The 24,227-nt window shown below is 42.7% G+C and overlaps 1 protein-coding gene across 2 annotated transcripts in view; it reads right to left on the reverse strand.

Moving 5' to 3' along the window:
- The window catches only part of RNF24 (ring finger protein 24), an 80,077-nt gene extending 72,115 nt beyond the window's left edge, over positions 1-7,962 (reverse strand). The window contains exon 1 of one of the 2 annotated variants that reach the window (XM_026012333.2): positions 7,569-7,962. The gene's annotated coding sequence lies outside the window, so the exon portion shown is untranslated. The remainder of the gene's footprint in view (positions 1-7,568) is intronic. The other variant, XM_072736275.1, reaches the window with a different exon arrangement.
- Between the last annotated feature and the right edge of the window lie 16,265 nt (positions 7,963-24,227).

Genomic DNA, 24,227 nt, shown 5'->3' on the forward strand with positions numbered 1-24,227 from the left:
AACTTAAGGTGAGGTTCACTTGTAATGGTATCTAAAAAGTGGCTTTCTTTCCTTGCCACTCAGGCTTGCTCCAACTGTCTGGAGTACCATGGAGGCACAGAGCAACTCTCTGGCATTACACTGTTCTCAGGGCAGATGGAGGGCCCAGGCTGGTTTTCCCAGGAATGGCTAACCAAAAGTAAGGCCACTGGCCAGCTACTCCTGGGCCAGCTGGCATGGAACAAAGTGTCTGGTTCCTACCTCCAGAGCAGAGGAAACTCAGCCAGCTGGCTTTCGATGGACCGCACTAGTTGGAGTGCTCACAATTCCTTTCAAACCATCTGGCATTCTTTTCGAACCCTCAATTTACCCAGCACTACACTCTGATGTCTGAAATGCTCAGATAATTGGAGGAATCCCCACTGCCTACCTAGATAAGAAAAGAAAGAGGAAGAATAACTAAGTCAATTACTTCAAGAAATAATTTCTAAAGTTAAAAGTTGCTCTCAATTTTAGCTTGTGTATTATCTACCTTAAAATCTAAACTATTCCCATGATTATTAAGCAAACTTTCAAAACAAAGATCAAGCCAAATAATAAGGAAATAGGCTTAAACAGAAATGTTTAGCATGTCTAACATGTAGCAAAGTTGTAAGAACTCTTTAAGGCTTATAGGACATGATTCTCACTACTCCGAACTTCTACAGAGCCTGTCTGTATCCTTCAAGTGGCCCTAAAAGTGGACTTTGTATTGCTACATATACTTATCTTACCAGCCAATTAGCAAGTGAAGACAACAGTATCTTCCAGATGCTTTTTTTTTCTTATAGCTAATTAAAAACCTGTTAATGATAATATTGGGTGCTTTAAAAGTTCCATTTCTAGAAGTAAGAAAACTTAATCTGGAATAACATGAAGAAAGGATCTTTCCTCCATGCAAGCCAAATAAAGAACAAGACTTGGCTTGACCTTAACAATATTTTATCAAGTGGTCAAAATGATTTATCAAGTGACCAAACTGTTGGGAAGTGCTACAGGGTGCTCATCTGTCATGATTCCTGGGTCACTCAGTCAGGTAAGCATCAGACTCTTGATTTGGGTTCAGGTCATGATCTCAGGACTGGACTCCACATTGGGCTCTATGCCAAGTGTGGAGTCTGTGTAGGATTCTCCCTCTCCCTCTGCCCCTCCTCACTTCCCTCTCTTAAAAAAAGTGGGGGGAGTTCATCTGTCAATTGCTGATCGTTTTACTAATCTAACACATGGGATTAGAAAAAAACACAAAACAGGTGAGTTGCATTTATAGCCAATAGACTTTATAAGATAGAAGTACTCTGAGCAAAAATATTAAATTGAATATTAGTAACTGGAGAAGGCTAATATAAAGAATAACTATACTTTTAATTTTCACTGCCCCCATGCCAAGTACTGACTTTAGCATTTTACATATTATTTCATTTCATCTACACAACAAACATAGGATGTGGGTACTATTATTTCTATCTTGCAAATGAAGAAACAGAGTCTTCAGGAAATCCCTCCAAAGTCACATGGTTAAATTACAACAGCTGGAATTCAATTCCAAGCAGTCTTGCTCCAAGAATCCAGTGCAAAACTGCCTGTGTTGTTATACTTATGAAAGAATGAAATGTAATATAGGGAAAAATTCTAACATTAATATAGTCTTTGTAATTTATTCAACTCTTAGCGAAAAGTATAATTACAGGCCCCTGGGTGGCTCAGTCGGTTAAGTGCCTGACTCTTGATTTTGGCTCAAGACACGAACTCAGGGTTCTGGGATAGAGCACCTCCATGCGGGTGGCAGGGGGTGCATACTCGGCAAGAGTCTGCTTGAGATTCTTGCCCTCTGCCCCTCTCTCCATTCATGCTTGCTCATGTTTTTTTTTTTTCTCTCTCTCTCTCAAATAAAGAAATCTTTTTAAGTGGTAATTTAAAAAATTAAACACTGATTTTCTTGTCAGACATTTTTAAAAAGAGCTATTCTGCCAGATTAAAAATGTCCATTTTGCCCCTTTTTGCCCATATATTGAATAGATATGGTGCTTGTTTGCTATTCTAAGGGACACAGGTAAACAGGACAGATGGAAGTCCTTGCTGTCTTGGAGCTGATGTTCTAGTGGGGGTAAGACGCACAAAAAATCAGTTAACAACAGAATTTCAGAGAGTGATACATTTTGCAGAGGAAACAGGAAGGAAATGTGTATTTCTCTTTTAAGACATTTAACCATAAAGGTAAATAAAGGGGATGGATGGGAGGTCAGGGGGAAGTTGTTTTTAATTTTGTTGTAATTTTAAAAGTGATCTGTTTTAAAACATTATTTATTTATTTATTTGTTTGTTTGTTTATTTATTTATTTATTTGAGAGAGAGTGCGCACAAGCAGGGGGAGTGGCAGGCAGAAGGAGAGGGAGAAGAAGGCTCCCACTAAGCAGGGAGCCTGATTTGGGGCTCCATTCCATGGGACCATGACCCGAACCAAAGGCAACCTGCTGAGCCACTCAGGTGGTCCTTTATTTTTAAAGATGGCCAGTATCAGAACATATGTGTATGCTGACATGGATGGTGCCCTGGAGAGCTGCTGATGATGCAAAAGAGAGACAAATTCAGGAGTCAAGTCCTTGACTAGGTATGAGGAGGAATATAGAATGGAGGGAAGCTGCCTCTGATAGGAAGAAAACATAAAACATGGGCAGTAAGGAAGGTGGATTCCTAGATTTGATGAGAAGTTGACTGGTACCTTGTCCAATCACTTCTAAACCTCAATGAAATATGAAGCCTGCTTATCTGCATGGGAAAGTGTGGGCTGCTCATGAGTTTAAGGAGTGGAAAGAAATTACTAAATAGTTACAGACAAAAATATTAGGAATCTGATAGCTTTCCTGGATAGTGCTGTGAGTCCACTTCATATTTCTGGTCATGACTCTGAAGCTTCTCTAATATCCAACCACTTATGTGCATTCATGGAAAAACCAGATGAGAGACAAAACAGCTGTAAATAGAAAAAAAAAATCATGGCTTAAAAAAAAAATGTATCCATGTCACAGTCACTAACAATGTTCAATCAAGCTGTGGCCCATGTAGCCCCATTTGTCTCCACCATCTCACAAAAAATTCTTATAAATCATATATTTGTCATACTTAGTCATGACATATTTAGTCATGAAGCTTAAATATTTCTCCCTCCCCCCAAAAATTATTTCTTTTTGTTCATGAATGCTTCTGCCACTATTATAAGGTAGATTTTTAAAAATGCATCTGATAGTCTTCTTATACATTCCAGAGGTGACTGCATTTCATTGCTTGAAGAAACTTTCTCTGTGTTAACTGAGATCCTAAAACAGAAAGATCCTAAAAATCTTCCAGGGTAGGAGAAAAATAGGAATGGGGATTAGGCTTGGATTGGAGCAGCGCCTTCAAAAGAGGGACACTTCTTTTCAATCTAGAATTCAATATTTAGCTTAACCACTATTCAAGTGTGAGGGTTAAATGAAGACATTTCCAGATATGCAACTTCTGAATTCAGGAAGAATTTCAGTTTATATGTGCCCTGTAAAACAGAATAAGGAAGACATAGGATTCAGGAAATAAAGGATCCAACATAGGAGGAAGGCAAAAAGAATTCCCAAGATGACGACAAAGGAAGTCCTAGATAATAGGCAGAAAAAAAATGAAAACAGATTACCTGAAAATACTGAAAGATTATCAGTTCTGTCAGAATTTGAGGATGAATCAGTGATTGGTGCAAAGAAAACTAAGCAAATGAAAAACAAAAGAGGTAATTAATTTAGAGAAACAAAAGTTGTACAAGACAGAAAATGCGGGATGCCGGCGTGGCTCAGTGGTTGAGCGTCTACTTTCAGCTCAGGGCATGATCCCGGAGTACCAGGATCGATTCCTAAATCAGGCTCCTTGCATGGAGCCTGCTTCTCCTTCTGCCTGTGTCTCTGCCTTTCTCTCTGTGTGTCTCTCATAAATAAATAAATAAAATCTTAAAAAAAAAAAGACAGAAAATGTAATACTAGTACTCTATATGGGTCATCTGCGAGTACCAGGTACATTGTCACAGTCCTATAAATACTGAATACTGATTTGACTCTGAACTGCAGTTATGAGTGGGGCATGGAAGGATGGTTATGTAGGACAACCAAGTCCTCAACTTCCAAAATAGAAGTCCATAGGTGATGTTCAAAGATGGAAAATCAAGAAATAAGCTTATACATTAAGAACAAAGTAAATATAAAGGTACATACTCTCTGCAGAGAGTTGAAAGTAGCTCAACATTCTGAAATTGCTGATTTTTTTTACTACTCCCCAATTTAGGGCAGCCCTGGTGGCGCAGCGGTTTAGTGCCGCCTGCAGCCCAGCTCGATGTGTGATCCTGGAGACGGGGGATCGAGTCCCACATCGGGCTCCCTGCATGGAGCCTGCTTCTCCCTCTGCCTGTGTCTCTGCCCCGCCCCCCCTGAATAAATAAATAAAGAAAGAAACTACTCCCCAATTTAAAATATGGCAATTTCATATAGCTTAATACATTATAACATTATTGATTTTAGAATAAGCTGCCATTTGACACAAAAAACAGTTGAAAATGCTCAACAGAAAAAAACCCTCTACTTTTTGTTATCAGACATTGTTGGGGGAATAATATATTGCAGTTTGAAGTAACAAAGTGTTACCACGCATTCTATCACCATCACTGGCATAACAATATTAGTATTGCTAATATAAAGGATATACTTACTACTAAGACAGCAGTTAATTTAATCTATCTTCATGATACAGAAATTACTTTAGAATTTTTCTTCAAACATGATACTACAGAAATGCTAAACTATGGGTTGGTAAAGATTTTGATTAACAGAATGCTGACTAAAAAGGCCAGGATGTTTTTAAGTTCCTTTCTTGATACTAGCTAAGTCACTCTTGCAAAATAAAGTTCCACAATACTGCAGTACTATGCAAGCCTGTTTCAGTGATTGTTCCGGTTATACTACTGTTTATCTAAGACTTCCTCTTATGGTTTGTTTTAAGGGAATTCGTAAAAAAAAAAAAATCTCATGCAGGCAGTTATAAGGCATTGGGGTTGCTTCGATATTAGTGACACTAGTTAATGAAGCCCTTGTTTTTAAGTTAACTTATTTTGAGTTCATTGACATTAAAATTTTATTTAAATTCTACATCATAAAACCAAAAGTTATCCAAATTGAAAAACCCACCTTTACTAATTTTGACTTTTACAAAAAAAGAATTTGACTATGCTAACATAAAACTTGTACCAAGAATAATATATCCCTATCCAGCCAATGGAAAATTTCCCCTTCAAATTAAAAGCAAATGTTTTTAATAGAGGAACACTCATAAACAGATGCTGTGGAAGACTGCTTAGTTTGGATTTCATTTTGCACTAAAAATTACCAGGAATTAAAATACATGTGATTAAAAAATAATCTTAAAGAGAATCTTAAAACTGGATCAATTATTCTTTTCACCCAATAAGATCCTCTTAATTTTACCATCACCATTTTCAATAAAAGATCAGAATAAAAATCTATTTTGGAAATGGGTTCCTTTTTTTTTTTTTTTTAAAGATTTTATTTATTTATTCATGAGAAACACAGAGAGGGAGAGAGAGAGAGGCAGAGACACAGGCAGAGGAAGAAACAGGCTCCATGCAGGGAGCCCAATGTGGGACTTCCCGGGTCTTCAGGATCATGCCCTGGGCCGAAGGTAGGTGCTAAACCGCTGAGCCATCCAGGCGTCCCTGGAAATGGGTTTCTTATAAACAAGTTTAGCTAATTTCCTATCACTGCAAAATTAAAAGGGTAAAAAAAAAAAAAAAAAAAAACTGAAAGTGCAACCAACAATATTTTAAAATTTATAAAATCTGGTCTAGGGCAGCCCCAGTAGCTCAGCAGTTTAGTGCCGCCTTTGGCCCGGGGCCTGATCCTGGAGACCCGGGATCGAGTCCCACATCGGGGTCCCTGCAATGGAGCCTGCTTCTCCCTCTGCCTGTGTCTCTGTTTCTCTTCTCTCTGTCTCTCATGAATAAAAAAAATCTTTAAAAAAAATATAAAAAAATTAAATCTGGTCTAAAAAGAGAAAAAGGTCCAAATGAAATACCACAGAATAACTGGTACTATTACAAATGCCTCCTTTTAATTGGTCTGCATCAACTGTAACTCTTCATAACTTTACCAAGACAACAAACTCAGGCAGTCCAACCCCTGGAACCAAAGTCTGTGGGAACCTGCAGAGCTTCCTTCTCTCTCGGGGATGAGGACAAGGATAAAAGGTGTTCTGTTTTCCAGTAGTCCTGTAAGAGGAGCCATTGAGCTGGGCCACACAACCAGACAACAGAGCACAGGAAAATTTAGATCAAAGCAAGGACGCATGCCAGGGTAATATGCAATAAAACCCTTTGCCAAAGCACTCAGAAGAAAAAAGCAAGGAGGTGGAGAGAACCTGCTGGACCACCTTCTTAACAGGGAGACGGAGAAACAAAATCTGCTTCTACTGAGGAGCTGAGAAGACAGCGTCCTAGATACATCGGAGTATTTCAGCAGACGTGTATATGGGTAAATGGACATATTACCAATGAACTAAACCCAGAAAGCAGTGTCCTGTGTGTTCTGGAGTATTCCCCCCCACACACACACACATATATTACCTAAACCCCAAAAAGTAAAGTGTTCTAGGTATACAGATATATTGAGAATATGAATTTCCAACGAACACATAAAAACATTCATTTTCAATCAACAAGACGCACTGGTTTTACAGTAAGAAACAAAATATTGTTTGAAAGAATATCAGGGACAGAATTGGGTGAAGGTCTGATAAAGTAATATCTCTTTTTCTTCATATCCTTTTTAATGATCTCGGATTCTGTCATATCATAGGGGAGGACGGACGGACACACACACACAATTAGGTCTCCGGAAACAAAGGAGGGTCCTTAATTCCCCGGTTTGGGGACGCACACACGCCCCCCGCCCACAGATAGGGGCCACCACCTGACTTTAATGAGTAAGCTGAGGCGATAGGTCTCACCCCAGCCCACAGCCCTACACAGTGACAAACGGGCACGAGACAAACGCCACAAAGAAAGGGGAGGGGCAGGTGGGGACCAGGAAAACACTGCCACGCCGCGCCCCCAAGGCGCGTTCTCAACCGCAGCGCGGAGGCAGCCGTCCTCGCCATCCTCGTCCTCGCTTCCCCGCTTATCCAAACCGCCTCCCCAGCCCGGGGGCCGACGCCGGGCACGGGCGCGCGGGGCGCCGCGAGCCTTCCCTCTGTGACCTCCCGGTGACAGCCGCGCGCCGCCCTTTGTGAGGGACTGAGCCTCCGGTCCTGGTGGACTCCCCCTTCCGCGTCCCTCCCGGCCTGGGCCGCGGTCCCACCCCTCCTCGTCCCCGCCGAAACGCCCGGAGTGTGAAGGGGGGAGGCCGGCGCGGGCCCACGGTCTCCTCAGCATCCCAAGCCCGGAGCCGCCCGGTCCCCTAAGCCTCAGGCGGGGGGGCGTGGGGGGGCAAGTGCCCCCGGCGCCCCGCCCTCGCACCCTCACTTACTCGGGCGCGCCGGCTGTGGCGGCGGGCGTGCGGGACCGTCAGCGCCGGGCGGCAGAAGGAAGGCTGCGGAGGGCGAGCGTCGGTCGGGACCGAGCGCGGCTGAGGTGGCGGCGGCGGACTGCGCTCGGCGGCCCCCGACGAGGGGCGGGCCCGGCGGGGGAGGGGCGGGCGCCGCGCCTCTCATTCATGCAGCGGGGGCGGGGTGAGGGACCCGGATGCCCGGGCAGCTCCCGCCCACCCAGCTGAGGGTGCCTTGCCGTCAGAGTCTGCAGTGCGCAGGCGCGGCGCTCGGTGGCCAGGCCTGGTTCCGCCCCGCCCCCTAGGGGCGGGGGAACGGTTCCACCCGCTGAGCTGCAGCGGTGAGGTGACTCCCTCGTCTGTTTAGTATTTTGACATGTATATGAACATTTTTTTTTTTTTTAAGTGAGAGTCTGGGACGCTACCTCCCTCCTAGAACCCAGCCTCCCAATCTCCGAGGGTACAGGGATGCCCATTAGTTTGACGGAAAGACCGTACACGCCGCCCCCATCCTCCATCTGTCTCTCCAGCAGCAGGTCCTCTCCGCTGAATGCTGGCACCACAGCGGTAGATGAGACCTGGAATCCACCCAGAAGGTGGAGAGAAGCGTGTGCAAGAAAGAGTGCATTACATTGTTTATTTGCATTCACCTGGCACCGTCAGCCTCCAGCTCTCATTCCACAGGGCAGGCAAGAAATTGACCTTGATTTCTCTAAAATCAAGGCCTAGGGTTTTGCAGCTCCAAGGACCTGTAGAGGCCTCTCATCCTTGGTGGAGACAAGGTTCTGTGGAGACACCCTCCTGGTCTTAGCCCTTCAGCTCTGCCACTCTGTAGGCCATGGAAATCTTTGGTGATGCTGGGAGCCTGCAGGAGGCCTTACAGCCTTCCCTTCTGAAGTTCCTCAGTTGAGTGTGAGGGACAGCTTAGTCTCCATGTCCCCTTCTGAGGTTTCCCTTCTTTTCCTACCTTCCAGGCTTCCCTCACGTTAACCATAAGCAACTCAGTGGCTTAAATTTGGGACACAGAAGTTATCACGGAAAGTGCCTGTAGACAAATTACTTCTGCTTTGGCAAACCGTAAGTCTCCAAGGCAAACCAGGAGCTTTGGTAAACCATAAGCCTCCAAGGCAAAAGGGAAATAAAGACAGAAACATCAGTGAACACCTCAACAAGTTATCCAGTTGTTACAGTTGCCCAAAGTTGGAGAGATGTTTGGAGGCACGTGCTCTGTAGAGTGTGGCAAAAGGAAGGATGTGGGAGACCCATTCTTCCTCTAAAGCTGGGCTGTCAACACCTACCCCCAGCCTTTCAAGCCAAGAACCTCAGGGGCCCTTTCTTTCTCTCCTTTCCCTTCTAGGTCTCAATGGGAGCTGTTGTCAGAAGGGCCTTCCCAGCTCTGATTTGCTGATACCTGTCACTCTGTCTAAACCAGGCCTCCTGGTCTCTCTCCTGGCCCATTGATACTCATGCAAATCAACTCTCAGGATGTGCAGATCTACCCATGTTACCATCTTTTTCTAAAGTGCCCCACTTAGTACTTTGACCCTTATTTTCCAGGCATTTCCAGAACAGTACCATAGTGTTTCACCCTTGGTGCCTGTGTTCATGATGTTCTCTTTGCTAGGGAAGCAAAACTTCTCAAGGAACACTCAAGAGTCATTTTTTAAAAATGAAGTCTTCCTTCCTTTCCCCACCTTGTTGACAGACTTTCTTTTGGAATCCTCCTGAGTCCTGTACCCAAGTCCCTCTCAGACCCATGCACACTTAGGATTCATAGTCATTTGCTAGTATTTTCCTCCCTTAGCAAAATGTGAGCCTTCCAACAGTGGGAACAATGTCTCCTTGAGATCTAGCAGGTGATTGGCAAACAATTAGGGAGCAATGGTTGCTGGGGGAGGTGATGTTCCCTGGTGGGCCAGGGAGATTCCACAGGGGTAAGAAAAGCTGAACTCTCTTTTCTTTCTCCCTCCCTTCTTGTGGCTTCCTTACCTGTCTTGTGTTAGGAAACCTGTTTTGTTTGTTTAAAAAGCTTAGCTAGAAATTCTCTAGTCCAAGCCGGCTGTAGGCTGGAGGGTGGAGTGGTTTTTAGCTTCAGGTCCTTTGTCCTTGTGAAACTCAGGAGAGAAAGAGAGAGAGTAGTGGATTGTTCTTTGTTCCTCTTGGGAGAGAAGTCAGATTTTTTTGGTGGTCTGGTGTCTCCAGCTGGAGATTCACAAGATGATCCATGATCCTATCTGCCTAGTAATCCAGAAGGCTCTACATCCCTATCATTATAACCACCTAGGCAAAACGCATGTGGGGGTGGAGTGTGGGCACATTAAGAAAGATCTGGGCAATCAGGGGGTACCCTCAAACAGCAGTCATCCAGAACTTGAAGTAGTAGTGGCTTTCTCAGCTGACATGGGCCCTTGTTCCTTGTGGTGGAGGAATGGGAAAGGCTTCACTGTTTAGGACTTTGGAGGATAGCTCTCTCTTTCCTCTCCCCTCAGCCCTCTCATCCTTTTCCTACATTATACTTCATTTAAAGCATTTCCTCACTTCAACCCCATGACTCAGAAAACTGCCCTTACCTACACGGTCAAAAGTGTTTCAAGACTCCTCTAACCTTCTGGAAAATAAATAACATTGAGTTTTAAATCCAGTGTTAGTGACCAATTTTGGAACAGTAATTTTCTGGATGGTACTGTTATGGGAGCAAGGGCTGCTTCTAGTCAATCTTGGATCAACACAAGTTTGCCAAATGACTATATGATGAATAAAAGCAAAAGTCAGGGATCCCTGGGTGGCTCAGCAGTTTGGTGCCTGCCTTCAGACCAGGGCATGATCCTGGGGTCCCGGGATCGAGTCCTACTTTGGGCTCCTGGCATGGAGCCCACTTCTCCCTCTGCCTGTGTCTCTGCCTCTCTCTCTCTCTCTCTCTCTCTCTCTCTCTATGTCTATCATGAATAAGTAAATAAATCTTAAAAAAAAAAAAAGCAAAAGTCTATCAAAGAGAAGCTAGAAATCAAAGGTTGTCTGTCCTCAGCCCAACCTCTCTGCCCATCCTCTCCTCTTGGTGAGGACTATTCATCCGTTGAGTGATGGACACTATCCCAGAAAAACATTCCTCATATTGGCCAATGATTTGGCTGCTTAGCTATCTAGACCTCTGAATGACCCTTTCAAGGGCTGACCAATCAATGCTTTGACCCTTTGCACTGGGTCAGCAGAGGAGTCTCACCCTTTCTGTGAGAGCCTGAGGCATGCTCCTGTGTTCCCTGAACCTCTTCAATTGAGAATTCCAGTCTCCTACTGGGCCTCCTCCTCCAAGAACCCTCCCAAAAGCACATGTGGACCCCTAGATGGGATGTGACCCTGCCCATTGAGGCCTGAATTGCTTCTTGATGCAGGATGTGTGTACACAACTGTGAAACAGTGCAAGTGTGGGAGGAAGTGGAGACTTTTATGGGCAAGGTAGTTTTGGGTAAGACTGCATCCACCCTCAGAAACAGAAGTCATAGATTCTGTCCTCAGCCACCAGCAATCCATGCTGCCTTTCTGGCCCCCACAGGCCCAATCACTCAAACAGAACTCAGAGCCCTGAAAATATAAATGTGTTCAGGATCCCAGGCAAGAGTTACCTGAGACTAGCTTCAGATGGAGGAAGTGAAGGCGCAGTTTTCCAGGGGGTGGTGCAGCCTGCTCAGACTAACTCTTGGATTAGAGTACACCTGTCTTAGTGTGGATTCTCCCCAAAAGAGGTCCAAGACAAGGGCTGGGATGCAGGTAATTCACTTAGAAAGTAATTGCAGGAAACAAGAGTGAAGAAATGGGAAAGCAGGATATGGAAAGGAGAAAAGCCAATACCAACGTGGGCTGATGAGCCTGTTATTGGCATGGGCAACAGTGTTTCCATCCTGCTGGCAACTCAGAGAAACCTTGTGGCACAGTCCTCTCAAATGATGAGGAGAGTGGAATATTTATCTACTGACTTTCATCTTCCTGTTGCTTCTAGATGACCATGATGGAACTTTCTGATTATGGCTGTGCAGCAAGGCAAGCTACCTAGCTCAGCTTCTCCTGCCTCTGCCACTACCACCACCGTCAGAATCCTACCATCACCATATTCCTGCCCTTCTTGAGTTCTCTTACCCAATTGTATCACTACTTTTTCTCTTTGTTCTGAGGTCTGAGCTTGTAAGAGGAAGTGAAGTAGGGTGATCACTTTGCCCACAAAGTGTTCTAGGAAAAAGGAACTATAGTTGTTCTTCCCCCATCTGAACCTATCCAGTCTACCCATATAGCTCTCCACCATCATCACCTCATCCCAAATCAAGGGACAGGAAAGAAAGAGAGGGAGCAAGAAAGCAGGCAGGTTTTTTGGAATGACTTCTGGCATCACAGAGTCATAGAAGAATAGCTAGAAGGAATGAACTATCCCCTTAGAAAGACGAGACTCAGTATCTTTTGCTTCTCCTGCTGCTGTAGCACCTCCTATAAGCAGGCTTCCCTGGTTTATCTTGTCTTGCCACCCTTCTAACCCATATGATCATAATTGGGACTCAGTCCCTCATGCCCACTGAAGGCTCGGAGACAGGCAAAGACCATGACTGGGGCAAGAACCTTGAACTCTGTGGTGGAGTTTGTCCTCCACCATGAGGCACTACTTCCATCACCGGCTTGTGGCTCCCTTACAGAGAGTTCTCACCTGCCTGTCTGTCATCGAAAGAAGGACACCAGAAGAGCAATGCTGGGAGGCAATATGTTTCTAATACCACCAGAGGCTTCTTTCCCCACCCCCCCTTGGTTAAGATGGTGAAATGACCCTACACATCTACTTTTGCTCCTCCCTGAAACACCCTAAAACTGTTCTAGAGGGTTTTTTTTTTTTTTAAAGAGAAGGACAGAGAATAGAAGGGGGAACCGTGGCAAAAAGAATTTTGTAAGCTGGAAAACAGATGGATGAGTGGTGATTGACTTAGCAGACTCAAGAAAGCAAAAAACCAGGAAAAGCTAAGAACAGCCCGTTTTTCACAGCAAAATCCTAAAAGCAAAACAAAATAAAACAAAAACTCAAAAAACCAAACAAACAAAAAAGGAATTGGCAGTCCTCAATAGCTCTGGAATGGAGCAAGCTGCAATCAGAAGAACCGGATGAAAGGTGACTGGAAAGCATTTAAAGTCCTGGTTCCCTTCTACCTCCCTCCGTGCTGCAGAGCCCCAACTCCCAATGGGCAGATGGCTAGAGGTATAGTTTCCAGGGAGGGTAGAACAGGTCTCTGGATTCTGGATTGCATGCACCAGGATGGCTTCAAACAAAGGTTTCATGTGAAGAACGGGCATGAAGTGCGTATTTACTCACCGCATATAGATTCTCAGCTTTCTTTTTGGCTCACTTACCAAATCCCTTGCAGCCACACTCCACCCCTTGTCTCTGGAATTCTGATCAGCCCCAAAGGAAAGAACTAAGGATACTGACATTAGAATTTCCAATAAATGACAACCCATGGCTCCCTATGGTGAACCTCTGACTTGACAAGTCTGACTACCACACTTTTAATAAGCTTTTGAAAGGTCTTTAGTCTTAATCAAGAGCAGACAGCCAAAGATCATGTGCTAGGTTCCCTAGAAACAGAATGGAAATGAAGAATCAGGAGCACGTGATGTATTGAGAGATGGGCTCTCAGGAGAAGCCTTCCCCATGCCTCATGTCTCACCTCCTCCAGAAGTGGCTGAGCCAAGGGTGTGGTCTTGGCCTCAGTCTGATCCCACAGAGAGCCCTGGAGTATGAATTGCACCACAAGATTGATTTCACCTTGAAGTAAGGGCTATTTTGTGCCACACACTAATCAATCATTGATTGTGGGCTGCCAGGGAGGAGGCCAATCTCCCAGGCAAGGCAGCTCCTGGCTGAGGTCAATTCTCTAGAGAAGGGGGCAGCTCTGATCCATTAGTAACCAACACTCCCAGCAGCTGGGGTATTGGGTAGGACACCGTAACATCTGCTACAGGTTACCAGATATCTGAGGAAAATGGCTAACAGCAAGAGAAGGAAGAAATAATACAAACAAATAAGCAAGCAAATTAAAAACAAAAATAAACATTAAAAAAAGTCACTGGGAAGAAACCAGGACTTGTTCTCAAGGGTAAGAGGGTAAGAGATGATACATGAAACAGCATAAGAGACTGTTTTAGAAGACAGGAAACAAAAATCAGCTTTTAAAACAAACATGATAGCGGAAATGAAAAACTCAGTATTTCCCAGAAATAGATCCAAAAGACTGAAAACAATGAAAAATAGGAAATAAAAGAGGAATGCAAGAGGAATAGTCCAGAAGGTTTAACATCTGAATACCAGGCATTCCAGAGAGGGGAGGAAATCACTAAGGAGATAATTCGAGGAAAATTTTCCCAAACTGAAAAAAACAAATTTCCAGATTGAAAGGGCTCATTGTGTGCCTAGACCATTGCATAAATTTGGCCCAACCAATACACATACTTGTGAAATTTCAGAACCCTGGGGACAAACTCACAAGCTTGAATAAAGAAAAGTCATATGCCAAGTCTCAAGAATCAGAGTGGCTTCAGACTTCTCTTCACTGGAACTGCTCCAGAAACACTGAAAGGTAGAATACTAGAGTAATCTCTTTCTAATTCTAAAGGAAATTTGTTTACAATCTAGAATTCTATACCCGCCCAACCTGTCAACCAAGAACTAAGTAGAATAAAGACTTTCAGATATGCAGTCTCATGCTTTCTTTACTTGGAAGTAACTAAAAGATGTACCCTACCAAAATGAGGGAGTAAGCCAAATAGAATGACAGAATACAGGAAGAAGGAGATCCAACATGGTGGGGAAGTCTGGGAATCCCTGTGAGGCTGAGATAGTGTGAACGTTGGAGGACTGCTGCACAGGACTCAAGACACAGATATGTTAAGTATTGTCATTCCCAAGATGACCACTGACATTGTACCACTTTATAATGAATTTTTCTTCAAGGTGCGGTCTTTTGGCTAAACAACAGAGACCCTACTTATGATTGGAAAGAGCTCTTGCCAATACTGTTGAAACTTGGTATTTAGTCCTGGGTTTGTCTTGAAGTAGCTGTGCTACTTCACAGGAAAGGGAAAGTCTCTTTCCCTTCCTGGACTTCTAGATCATCCTCTGTCAATGTCAGGAATGGGCATGTGTCTTGAATGCGCAAGAATTCCACGTGTCTTTAATTAAGGCTATCTGTGCCTCTGTGAAATTTATTCTTCATGATATATAATTCTATGAGTCTTGAAAATTACATAGTTATGTAACCACCTCCACAGTCATGTTACAAAACAGTTCCATCACCCTAAAAAATGCTCTCATGCTACTACTTTGTAGTCAATCCATCTCCCCTCCCCTTAGCTCCTGGAAACCATCTATTCTCTGTACTTATAGTCTTACCTTTCCTGTATAATAGACATGGAATCATACAGTATAAGGTCTTTTGAGTCCAGCTTCTTTCATTTAACATAATGCATTTAGTTTTATACACTAGCCAGAAATTACTACTAATCTTGTTTTCAGTTCTCCCCCAGATTTTGGAGCCTGATGTAGGACTTGATCTCAGGACCCTGGGATCATGACCTGAACCAAAGGAGACGCCCAACCACTGAGCCACCCAGGTGCAGCTAAATTAATTTCTTATTTTTAGATAATTATAGATTCATATGAAATTATAAGTAATAATACAGAAAGATCCTTGTACCCCTCATTGAGTTTCCTCCAAAAGTAACATCTTGTATAACTATAGCACAGCAGTAGAGCCAGGAAATTGACATTGATGCAATATACCAATCTTACTCAGTTTTCTCCAGTTCTACAGACAGGTGTGTGTATGTATTTCATTTTATGAAATTTATCACAAATGTTGATTCATGTAATCACCACAATAGTTGAATTTTACCACCACAAGGATCCCTTGTGCTGCCCTTCTAAATCATACCCATATCCTTGCCACCCCACTCCACTCTATGCTGTCCCTAAATCCTACTAATAGATTCTCCATCTGTATAATTTTGTTATCTCAAAATGTTATATAAATGAAATTATACAATGTGATGCCTTTGGGATTAGCTTTACTTACATGTAATAATTCCCTGGAGGTTCATCCAAATTGTGTGTATCAGTAGTTCATTACTTTTTATTGCTGAGCAGTATTCCATAGTTTAACCATTTGCCCACTGAAAGATTCTCGATTCTTTTTCTTTCTTTCTTTCTTTCTTTCTTTCTTTCTTTCTTTCTTTCTTTCTTTCTTTCTTTCTTTCTTTCTTTTCTTCCTTCCTTTCTTTCTTTCTTTCTTTCTTTCTTTCTTTCTTTCTTTCTCTTTCTTTCTTTCTTTTTTTATCTTATTTATTTATTCATGAGAGACACAGAGAGAAGGCAGAGACATAGGCAGAGGGAGAAGCAGGCTCCTCACAGGGAGCCCCATGCGGGATTCGATCCTGGAACTCCTGGATCACGCCCTGAGCAGAAGCCCAACTGCTGAGTTGGTCCCATCTTGATTGTTTCTAACTTTGGCTCTTATGAATAGTCAAGACAATGCAATGTCTGATGAAACTGCCAAATTGTTTTCTAGAGTGGCTGTACTATTTGATATTCCCACCATAATGTAGAAGTGATCCAAATTCTCTGCATTCTCACCAGCATTTTGTTTTTCACTATTTTTTATTTTAGCCATTCTGGTAGATGTGTAGTGATATCTCATTGTAGCTAATGAGATGTTGAACTTTGTTTTTTTTTTTGTTTGTTTTTTGTTTTGTTTTGTTTTGTTTTTTCATTTCCCCAGTGGCTAATGATGTTGAACACATTTCCCCAGTGGTTAATGATGTCGAACATTTTTTTCATGTGCTTATTAACTATCTGTAGAACCTCTTTGGTAAAATGCTTAGTTAATCTTTTGCTCATTTTCTAACTGTATTATTTGTGGGGTTTTTGTTTGGTTTTGATTTTTTACTGTTGACTTTTCAGGGTTCTTTATATATTCTAGATAGTAGTCTCCTGTTGGATATGTGATTTTAAAATATTTTCTCCCAGTCTGTGGCTTTTCTTTCCATCCTCTTAAGATCCTTCATCAAGCAAAAGTTTTTGATTTTGATGAAGCCCAATTTATCAGATATTCGGTGTATGGATTGTGCTTTTGGTGTCAAGTTATGAACTCTTTAGCAGGCCTTGGATCCTAAAGATTTTCTCCTAAGTTTTTTTCTAAAATTTTACATTTTACATTTAAGTCCACGATTCATTTTGAATTAATTTTTGTATAAGGTGTTATATTTACGTTGAAGAGTTTTGTTGTTATTTGCCTTTGGATGTCAAATTGTTGCAGCACCATTCATTGAGAAGGCTATCCTTCCTCTGTTGAATTGTTTTTGTACCTTTGTAAAAAATCAGTTGGGCATATTTCCATTCATATATATATATGCCTATCCTTATGCCAATACCACAAAGTCTGGATTACTATAGCTATATAATAACTCTCTAAATGGGGTAGACTGATTCCTCTTTATTTTTCTTCTTTTACATAGTTATTTTATCTATTCTGTGCCCTATGCCTTTCCATATAAATTTTATTTTACTTTTGCCTAGGTTCATTGAGATATAATTGACTTATTACATTGTGTAAATTTAAGGTGTAAACATAGTGATTTCATATATGTATATATTGCAAAATGATTACCACAGGAAGATTAGTTAACACATCTATAACCTCACATAGTTAGGATACTTTTTGTAAAGATTTTTAAAATTTATTTTAGAGAGAGAAAGAGAGAATGCATGTAGGGGCAGGGGTGGGGGGCAGGAAGAGGGGGAGATAGAATCTTGAACAGATTCCATGATGATCTCGAGCCTGACACAGGGTTCATTCAGTCTCATACCTTGAGATCATGCCTTGAGCAGAAACCAAGAGTTGGGAGCTTAACTGATTGAGTCACTCAGGCGCCCCTTTAATATTTTGTATGTGTGGTGAGAACTTTTAAAATCTATTATCTTAGTAGCTTCTGAATATATGGTACAGTGTTGTTAACTATAGTCACCATGCTGTACATTAGACCCCCAGAACGTATTCATCTAATAACTCTCACTTTCTCTTCCTTTGCCTACTCACCTTCTCCTTTTTCTTTTTCTAGTCTTTTTCTGGTTTTGGTATCAGAATAACATTAGCCTCACTAAATGAGTTGGAAAATGTTCCCACTTCTATTTTCTGGAAGAGATGGTATAAATTGTTTGTTGGAATTTTAATGTTGGTTGGAATTCCCATATGGACCTGGAGATTTCTTTTGAAGGAGTTTTTAGATTATAGATTCAGTTTCTTTAATGGTTTTAGGATTACTCAGATTATCTACTTCATCTTGATTGAAATTTGGTAGCCAGGTAGGTTGAAATTGATTTATTTCTTTTTTTTTAAATTTTTTTTTTTATTTATTTATGACAGTCACAGAAAGAGAGAGAGAGAGGCAGAGACACAGGCAGAGGGAGAAGCAGGCTCCATGCACCGGGAGCCCGACGTGGGATTCGATCCCGGGTCTCCAGGATCGCGCCCCGGGCCAAAGGCAGGCGCTAAACCGCTGCGCCAGCCAGGGATCCCGGTTTATTTCTTTTAAATTGTTCAATTCGTGAACATAAATCTTTTACCAGCATTCCCCTCATTATCTTCTTAATGGATTCAGGAATGAAGTGAAATCCTGTTTCATTCCTGAAATTGGTAATACTTGTCTTCTCTCTTTTTTTCTTAAAGTTCATAAACTTCATTAATTTCGTCAAAGAACTAGCTTCTCGTTTCAATGATTTTCTCTATTGTTTTCTTGTTTTTCAGTTTGATTGATTTTTGCTCTTTATTATTTCATTATTTCAGCCTCATTTGGGTTTATTTGGCTGTCCTTTTTTTTCCAATTTCTCGAGGTAGGAGCTTAGATTATTGATTTGAGGCTTTTCCTCTTTTCTAATATAAGCCTTTAGTGCTTTAAATGTCCCGTTCAACACTGCTTTAGTTGAATCCCACAAATTTTGATGTGTGTGTTTTCATTTTAATTTAGTTCAACTTAAAAAAAATGTCCCTGGAGACCTCTTTGACCCATGGATTATTTAGATGTGTGGTCAGCTTCTAAATTTTGGAGCTTTTAATGTTGTCATTCCAGTATTGATTTTTTGCTTTGATCCCATTATGGTCAGAGACCATACTTTGTATGTATGTTTTCAATTATTTTAAATTAGTTGAGGTTTGTTTTATGGTCCCAGATACGGTTTATCTTGGTGAATATCCTATGAATTCTTGAAAGGAATGTGTGTTTTGCTATTGCTGGGTGCAGAACCCCTTAGAGCCTTAGGATATGTTGCTAGTTGGTGGCGTTGAGTTTTTCTCTCTATCTTTAGGGATTTTCTAAAAGTTTTATCACTTGCTAGAATGGGCTTGAAGTCTCTATTTGGCATTGTGAGTTTGTCTATTTCTTTCTACAATGCTATCAGTTTTTGCATCATATATTTTGAAGCTCTTTTTAGCATGTACAGATTTAGGATCCTCGTGCTTTCCTTTTGGATGGATCTTTTTATTTTTTTGTAGTGTACTCTTTGTCTCTAGCAGGAGAAAATATTATTCCTATTTACAGATGAAGAAACTGAGATGCAAAAGAATTTACAATTAGGTCTAAAATGCAGGAAGTCAAAAATCCCCACAAGGCAAACCCTACAGTAATAACAGTTGCAGGCAAGATCTATTGATGATTGTAAAAATTAGGTGAAAATTTGATGAGAAACAAAATCTCTTCAGCATGCCTATATGCCACTATAACCAAGGGATCAAAGTTAAGGTCATGAGTAATAGTCATATTGACATTACATACCTCTGACATGATGAGCTGAGAAGGGCACAGTATTGCTTCTTGCCTCTTGCCTCACTCTAATCATGATAAAACACCAGACAAACCCAAAGTGAGAGACAGGTTACAGAATCCCACAGAGGTGCCTGGATTAGAAACCAGAACCCCTACCCTTTCTTCTTTAGTCAAGAAAGATGTGGAAGCCAAGGATATGGGGGTGCCTCCTCTTTGAGGGAAGATGCACTGCTGGCTGGACAGTTACCCACCTCACTGCTTGGAACTCAGTAGTTTAGTGTGCTCTGTGGCTAAAATCCACATCTCTTTGCTGGAGCACTTTTTTCAAAGCATGGAGGTGGCTCCGTGTGTGTACCCAGAGATTAAAACATTCTCCCACCCCCCCTGTATAGCCCTCAACCAATAACTGATGGGAGCAGATGTATCACACTCTAGCTCCCTTTCCCTTCTAGGGTGGGGAGTAGGGCATGTTCTTCATTGGCTCCCAGAATTCCTCTGTGGGATGGAACTCTAGTTGCTTGTATCAGTAACTGGTTGGTAAGGTACCTTTAGGGGCTGCCTTCCCCCTCCCTGTCTCACTTCCCCACTCCCTTAACAATATTTCTTAGCATCACCTCTCAAAATACTTGGATCCAATTTTTTGTCTTAAAGTCTGCTTCTGGGGAACCTAAATGAAGCCATCTGCTAATGGGTGCCATTGTCCTTCAGTCACATAGAGACTGCAGCCAGCAAAGGCATCATGCTAGGGCAGTACCGAACAAGGCGACAGTAAACAGCTACTCAGGCAGAACACTATACAACTACCCAGAGTTGGGCAAATTGGTTTCCTATTGCCGCATAACAAAGTAGCTTAAAATGCCACACATTTGTTATCTTGTAGTTCTGGAGGTTAGAAGTCCAAAAGGGGTTTCACTGCCCTAAAATCAAGGTTTGGGCTCCTGTGTTCCCTCTGGAGGTTCTATCTAGGAAATGATCTGTTTCCTTGCCTCTTTCCAGTTCTTGAGGCTTCCGGTATTCCTTGGCTTGTGCCTGCCCCCTCCCCGCCCCCTCTATCTTTGAAGTCATTAGTGTAATAGTTTAAATTTTCTTTCTTTTTCTCTCCTCTGTTTTTTTTTTTTTTTTTTTTTTTTTTTTTTTTTTAATTCATGAGAGAGACAGAGAAAGAAAGCAGAGGAAGAAGCAGGCTCCCTGCAGGGAGCCCAGTGTGGGACTTGATCCCAGGACCCTGGAATCACGACCTAAGCCAAAGGCAGACACTCAACCACTAAGCCACCCAGGTGCCCCTCTTTTTTATTTTTAAAAAATTATTTATTTTGAGACAGAGAGAGAGAGAGAGAAAGTGAGAGCATGAGCATGGAGCGTGGTGTATGGAGAGGGAGAGGGGAGGAGAGAATCTCAAGTGGATTCTGCTGAGCACAGAGCCTGACTAGAGGCTCAATCTCAGGACCCTGAGATCATGACCTGTGCTGAAACCAAGAGTTGGATGCTCAGCCAACTGAGCCACCCAGGTCCTCTATTTCTATCATCACATCTCTGACTGTCCTGTCTCTTTCCTTTATAAGGACGCTTGTGATTACATTGGGCCCAGCCTGGATAATCCAGGATAATCTCCCCATCTCAAGATCCTTGATTTAATCACACCACAAAGACCCTTATGCCATAGAAAGTAACATATTCACAGGTTCTGAGAATTAAGACAGGAACATCTTAGAGGGCCATTATTCTGCCTACCATAGCACCCATGGTCAAGAGTCTAGAATGAAGAGGACATGAGATGGCAATACTTCTCCGGAGGAAGTCAGCACTGTGAGGAAGAGAAAGGTGGCAAAAAGAGGCTATTAAATGAAATGGAGAGATACAAAGAAGACCTATTTCACTGGCTTTATATATAATACATATTTATAGGGTGTGTGCACGTGTTGCATACATGATCATGGTGGGGGTGGGTGAGGAAGGGAGCTGGAGGAAGCAAGATGACAGTGAAAGGGGCCTGGAGGGAACAGGAGGAGGAGTAAGGAGGAGACAGGCAGGGCCGGTCTACTTCTGAGGAAGTGGCCCTGCCTGAGGTGGGGCTGCAGAGAGATGGAGTGAGGGTGGAGCCCATGGATTTTACAGAGAGAAGTGTTAAAGGCTGCCAAGAATGTGCACATGTGGTAAAAACAGAGGAAGAGAGTGTGGTCTGAGGCTCCAGGCAGAGCAGAGGGTGGGCGGAACCTTCTCAGTGCAGAGAGGGAGCAGGCGGGGCTCTGAGACCAGTGAGGGGGAAAGGAAAGAGAAACTAGGTTTGTTATGGGAAATAGGACTGTGGTTTCATATTTGGAAGTGCCTGTGTGTGATGAGTATGAGTGTAGAATTTATTAACTGGCAGGGGAAAATGATATTTACCACTTCAGGAAAGCATTTTGTCCCCTATTAAAAGTCCTCTGTGCATATAAAATGAGATTAATTTGAGAATTCGTGTAATAAACATTGAACAGGGCACCGGGCAATGTTTGCTGCACGGTGGATACAGTGAGCAAGTGAGGTAAGCGAGTGGATTCGGGGGATCAGTGTGGAAGAAAAGGAAAGACAAGGGTATGGAGGAGGGAGTGACAGAAGCAAAACAGGGGATGATGTGTGTGGTTTTCAGTATCCTTATCATCTGCGGAGGGAGGCTTGTCCAGTTTCCACCCTCCATCCCACCTGACGTGGGAAGTGGCTTTGAAGCATATGTTCCCTACCCTCTTCTTCCTAGGAGCCTTTCCCTCTTTTCTTCCTCCTCTTCCCTTCTCCACATCTTCCTTTGTCCTAGAGCTTCAGAGGACCAGGGCTGGAGGAGACAGTGACCATGGCTTCCTTCTCTTGCTTCTATTTTTAACTCCTACTCTTTGGACCCAATTCAAAAAGCAAAGATGAATAGGGGCTTACTCTAGGCCTGGAATATACAAGATGGAAGACTCCCATGGCCAAGGGCAATTCTGCAGCAAGGAGGCATCTGGGAGCCATTAGCAGCAGCATGCACAGCAGCTGGGCCAGGGGTGTACCAGCCAGCAAAGGGGATCTGTGTGAGGCACCACACAGCGTCCACAAAAATGAGGATGTGGAGTAGCAAATGATCTCATACCCAGCTCAATGGAGTGTAAATTGGTATAGGGCTTTGGAGAGCCATTTGGTAATGTAGAATAGAAAACTCACATGTCCTATGACCCAGCAATTCCACTCTCAGCCATATATCCTAGAGAAATGTTTGCATGTGTAGGAGAATATGAACACAAGTATGTTTGTTGCAGCATAGTCTGGAATAGGGGAAACTGGAAATAAGATGTTCATCTCATATGACATTGGATACATTCACACAATGGAATGCAGCAGGGTAAAAGGAATAAGAGTTACAAGTATCATTGAAGTGTAAAAAGCATGCTACATAACAACATGCATAATGTTTCAATTTATACAAAGTTTAAAAACATGCAAAATAATATAATGTATTTGTGTGTGTGTGTGTGTGTGTGTGTGTATCTGTGTAAATGTGCTCAAGAATCCTGAGAGAGTCAACATAGAGTAGCAGGACTTGCAGCCAGATTGCTTGGATTTGCATTCTCATTCCATTTCCTATTAGTTATGTAATTTAGAAAGGTTAATTAACCTCAACAGGCTTTACTTTCCTTATATGTAAGATGGGAAATGACAATTATATTAGTCAGCAATTGCTGCACTAATGCTGTATAACAAACAACCCTGAAGCTCAGTGGCTTGCAACCATGAGCATTTGTTTTTTATTCACATCTATGGGTTGTCTGTGGTTCTACTGGGCTTGGCTCCAGACTGCGGGTTGGGTTAAGGTCTGTTCCACGTGTCTACATCAGTAACTATCCAGGGTATGTTCTTTTCAAGGCAAAGGTCACAAGTGTATGAGAGAAAAGCGGAAACACATGATGCTTTCCTAAATCTTTGGCTCAGAACAGCATGTTGCTTCCATCCACATTCCATTGGCCAAAGCAAATCACCAGGCTGATATTAGTGGAGAAGAGGAAGCATGCTCCACTCACAGAGAACCAGAGCAAGGACAGGAGGAGAAGTAACTATGAGCAAATAATAGCATAATAGTGCCTACTTCCTGGGGGCTATTTGGAAAATTAAACAAGTTAATGTATATAAAGAGCTTAGGGCAGGGCCTGGCATGTGGTAGGTGCTATATTCTTGTTAATCAGCAGAATGATGAACTCTGGGAGAAAAGGGAACTTTAACTCTGTTGAATTTCTCTCTCTCTTTTTTTAGGTCATAAACAAAAAGAGAAAGAGGAAAAGTATTTGTTTTCAGGAGATGGCTTTTGAGATGGTTGAGAATTGGCTAGTCCCGGAAGGCAGTGTTGGTTAGGGACAGACATTCCCATTGATGGGCACGTGACATCTGGAGAGTGGATGACGTTGTAGTGAGAAAAAGAGTAGAGGGGAGGGCAGGAGAGCTGCCTAGGGAGTACTGGGGTCTGGACAACTGGAGGAAGAAGAGGAGGATGGAAGACTTGGTTATAGATTCCAAGAGGCCAGGACTGTGTGGTTTTGCCCATCTCAGTTTCCCAGCATCATGCCTGGCATGTGCTAAACACTCCTAAGGTGCATGGGGAGGGCAGGAAGAAACCGGGAAGGATACTGCGGTCAGAGAGAATCAGAGAAAAATGAGGAGTCCAGACCCTGAAAGCTGGAGGTGGAGATGGTGGTGGTGGGAGGTAGGCAGCTCACATTGGCTACCATCCTGCTCTGGACCTGGCCTTGCTGTCTGGATCTGGTGTTCGGGAACAGAGAGGACAGACTCCTGTTTCAC

Source organism: Vulpes vulpes, chromosome 14, assembly GCF_048418805.1.
Source record: "Vulpes vulpes isolate BD-2025 chromosome 14, VulVul3, whole genome shotgun sequence".
Taxonomy (NCBI): Eukaryota; Metazoa; Chordata; class Mammalia; order Carnivora; family Canidae; genus Vulpes; species Vulpes vulpes.